General features: G+C 38.8%; 1 long non-coding RNA gene across 1 annotated transcript in view; it reads left to right on the plus strand.

The window, feature by feature from the left end:
- Window positions 1–3,611, plus strand: part of LOC117553932 — a 4,169-nt gene extending 558 nt beyond the window's left edge. The window contains exons 2-3 of the long non-coding RNA XR_004570204.1: window positions 6–286; window positions 2,768–3,611. This is a non-coding gene — a long non-coding RNA (uncharacterized LOC117553932). The remainder of the gene's footprint in view (window positions 1–5; window positions 287–2,767) is intronic.
- The last annotated feature ends 432 nt before the right edge of the window (window positions 3,612–4,043 follow it).

Raw genomic sequence — 4,043 nt, forward strand, 5'->3', positions numbered from 1 at the left:
TTAAGGTCGATCAAGTTTTGTGCCCCGTTCCGCTGGTGGCCCTCCACGGCTGGAATATCCTGTTGAGTTCCCCCTCGGCCAACCGACTTTCGACAATATCCAAGCCATCTGTATCAATGGAGACCATCGTCCCCGCTACCCAGACTCGTACTTTCCTGTCAGTGGTTATGGGAAGTTGAAGCGAATGGCCAGTTCTGTCAACGAGTTAGAGTACCGCTTAAATGCATGCTGCGGGAGCAACCACACGTGGGGGACAGAGGTGACGCTGTGTTGCGCCTCAATGATGGTGAGTCACCTACAGCCAATTCAGCTATTTCTTCAACTCAGTATAAAAGTGACATTATAGGATATTCTGCATCTTTTAACTTTAATTGTGCTACAATTTTTGTACTCCACCTTGTTGACAATGTTTTTGCATTATCTTGTCATTAGACTCAAGATATTAGGATCAACCGAAGCTTGATCCCAATTCGTGTTAATTTATAATTAAAAAAACAAGATCATTTTAATGTTATCCACTTAATACTTTATGTGGAGGAATGCTCTCATAAATATGATCTTAATTGCCAACTTCAGTAACTTTATATTTATATTACCTTAGTTCCTGAAGCTTTGTTTTATCATTTCTATAGTGTATAGTACTCCAAACACATTTGTGTGCGTGTTTTTGTTCTACCCTGGACATAAAAAGGGCAAAACACATTCTTCACATTACTGAGATGATGGTACTTGCTTTTTGGAACAAAGATAAAGGCCTTTGGTGTTTTCAGCTGGTAAGCCCATTATATGCAGCCCAGCCTGGCATAACAGACAGGCCTTGGCATGAGAACCAGAGGATCGGTCTGAAGACCAAGCCACAAACATGCCTCCAATTCTTTAGTGAACAAAGCCTTTTCTTAATCTTTTCGCCTAATATTTGTTTTTGAGATTTGTGTAATTGTGTCTTAAAAGATACTCTATATATTGCAGCTGGCCCATTCACTTAAAATACAGTCGCATGCAGACTTCATGTCACTATTAAAAGACGAATGCATACTGTTTAGAGTCGGCGAGGTCCTGATAATTTATTCCGGTAAATTACTCTGACCTACTAATTGACCTGACCGAAGTTATTGAGTCTATGTAAGTTTACTGCTTGGCTCAGATCCACCAACGTCAGCAAGATCTCACCTCTATTAACTCCCCGAAGAACCAGGTTCAATTAACTGCTGTTTCTATTCAGACAACTCTTTTTTAATCTGTTTAAGGGATCCCGAAGGATTTTGATATCAGTAAATGGAGTGTGTTCCTACCTAAGTGTGTGTGGCAGGGTGCAGTCTTACCTTTGAAGCAGGAGAGGAGAGCACAGATTTTCTTTTAGTTGTCCCAATCCAACAGGTGAGATCAGTTTATTTGAAGAAAAAGAGGTCCAAACTAATACAGGGTTTTTACCTTTTAACACATTATAATCATACGCAACATATCATGCTGGGGTTATATTTTTATCTAAAACCTTAATTCATATTTCTCATCTATCCAAGATCTAAATAAAGCTATTAGTTCTAAGATTCCTGTACGTACTAATAACGCATTCCAGGTAGATCTAAATAAAGCTATTAGTTCTAAGATTCCTGTATGTACTAATAACGCCTTCCAGGTAGATCTAAATAGAGCTATTAGTTCTAAGATTCCTGTACGTACTAATAACGCCTTCCAGGTAGATCTAAATAGAGCTATTAGTTCTAAGATTCCTGTACGTACTAATAACGCCTTCCAGGTAGATCTAAATAGAGCTATTAGTTCTAAGATTCCTGTACGTACTAATAACGCCTTCCAGATAGATCTAAATAGAGCTATTAGTTCTGAGATCCTGCACGTACTAATAACGCCTTCCAGGTAGATCTAAATAGAGCTATTAGTTCTAAGATTCCTGTACGTACTAATAACGCCTTCCAGGTAGATCTAAATAGAGCTATTAGTTCTAAGATTCCTGTACGTACTAATAACGCCTTCCAGGTAGATCTAAATAGAGCTATTAGTTCTAAGATTCCTGTACGTACTAATAACGCCTTCCAGGTAGATCTAAATAGAGCTATTAGTTCTGAGATCCTGCACGTACTAATAACGCCTTCCAGGTAGATCTAAATAGAGCTATTAGTTCTGAGATCCTGCATGTACTAATAACGCATTCCAGGTAACCTTACCGAGAGCCATATACCCAGCTCTGAGGGCCAGAGCCTACCGGGAGAGAGTATACCAGGGGTTTCCCCCTCTCTCTCGCGCTCTCTCAAAAAACCAGTCTCTTTATGCTCAAAAAACCGGATCGAAACCCCAAAAAAACACCTCCTCTATTCCCAACCAACATCTTCTATTGGCTATGGCATAAGACACACCTTCCCATGTTTGTGTAAAAAAAAACAACATGACCAGACATATTCTATGGCTATGACATAACCATCTTTTTGAGGACTCAATGTGTTTCTCCTTAAGTCAGGAGCCCCGCTCCCTGTGAACTGCTGTCAGAGGAGAGTGAAAAAACTGCCTACTCTCTTATCAGAGAGTAAGGCATAAATCCTTATAGGTCTTACACTCAACTTAACAAACCACTTGTGTTTTGTTTATGCTGTAAATATAGAAAAACCTAAAATATGAAGCATTTTCATTATGGGTTATACAAGAATATAATTGATTATATTTGATTATAACTAACTTTCGTTTTAAGTATTCAACATACTATAAAGCTCTCAACAATACATACTGACTGTCTGTGGTTTTGTTCCAACTACAGTGGAAGTACGCAATCAATTCCTACTGTGAGGAGGACGCAAGCATAAAGGATCGTCAATCTGAATGCTGCAAGCCGATGGGCAGCGACAGGCTAAACTGCTTCCATAACGAAGCTCTGAACCCAAACTACACGGCGACACAGGAGCTGCCGGTGCCACAGATTCCCTCCACTGAAACCTTTAACTTTAACCCCACGGATTGTATGAATTGAATTTGATAAAATAACCACCAGTAAACAGTTGATTTTGAATGTTAACAAGTTAAACCTTCTTAAACATCATTTATGCTCCTATGCATAGGATCAAATCAGAAATCAGTTTCAGCTTTTACAATGTTGTGAAAACATTTCTCAATATTTTCTAAATAATCTATATCCCATGAAAAGACACACATTTGGACACATTTCTGTCTATTAAACTATTTAAATAACTTTTATTAAATAGGCTTTTCATACGCCAAAACACATCAAATTGTTTTATAATAGGCCTACTATGAGGAAGGATTTTACTGCGCTGGAAAGTTATGTTTATGGCAATCATTTTACATTGTACACTTGCCGGTATAGTTCATTGACCAATGCAGGGCTTTGTCCGAGAATGCTTCATTGTTTTCAGAAAACACCACAGCATTTCAGAAAACACAACAGCATTTCAGAAAACACAACAGCATTTCAGAAAACACCACGGCATTTCACATTGGACGGAAAGGGTATTCCCTTAAGCCCCTGTCACACTGTCCCGAAGTTGACACCCGATGGACACACGAATATGGAATTGTGAATTTCGCACGAAGATGGCGCCGAACCACACACGAAGGCAACATTTACATTACATTTAAGACATACAACTGCAACGAAAGTAACAAAAACAATTATGTTACAGTACTATGATACTGTACTGATATCTTCAGACTTTGTTCTTTACTTTATATGTAGAAAATATTACGTTTTCTCCGTATGTTGTTTCCATAGAAACAACAACTTCCTGTCAACTCTCCTTCAAAATAATATATTATATCCTTTTCAGTTTCACAGAACACAAATTGGGTTATTTACATAATATGTTTACATGATTTTGTTGTGCAATAAAACAACCAGATGGACACACGATAAAGGAAATGTTCAAATTCGGCTCTGATCGTAGCAACATCGGGCTATTCGTGATGGCATCTTAAGCCATTTTATGACCGCCGGCGGAGTTTCTCAGGCTCCGGCAGTGTGTGCTAACAGCTAACAGCTGATGTGTTGGGCCAATCACGAAGCGTCATTTCTTGACTGT

The sequence above is a fragment of the Gymnodraco acuticeps genome, unplaced genomic scaffold (assembly GCF_902827175.1).
Source record: "Gymnodraco acuticeps unplaced genomic scaffold, fGymAcu1.1, whole genome shotgun sequence".
Lineage (NCBI taxonomy): Eukaryota > Metazoa > Chordata > Actinopteri > Perciformes > Bathydraconidae > Gymnodraco > Gymnodraco acuticeps.